We start from the raw sequence: 241 nt of genomic DNA, 5'->3' as shown, positions 1-241 counted from the left end.
ATTTTTCCCCCGAATGAAGCTTCTGCGTGTTCCGCGTCAAATTTCGAAATATTTTCTGTGAACTTGATGTGAAAACTTCGCAGAACTTTTTTAATATCCAGAATTATATATTTTTGGCAACATCCGTAACAATAAAATGAAATTGTAAAAGACCAGTGAATTTCTTATGAAGAAATGACAAAAATTGATTCTTAATATTTAGGTGATAGGTAGTGCAATGGAGTCCTGCTGCGAGGAAAGG

Source organism: Penaeus monodon, chromosome 28 (genome assembly GCF_015228065.2).
Source record: "Penaeus monodon isolate SGIC_2016 chromosome 28, NSTDA_Pmon_1, whole genome shotgun sequence".
NCBI lineage: Eukaryota > Metazoa > Arthropoda > Malacostraca > Decapoda > Penaeidae > Penaeus > Penaeus monodon.
The sequence above is the reverse complement of the archived record's forward strand: the minus strand, read 5'-3'. Positions refer to the sequence as shown.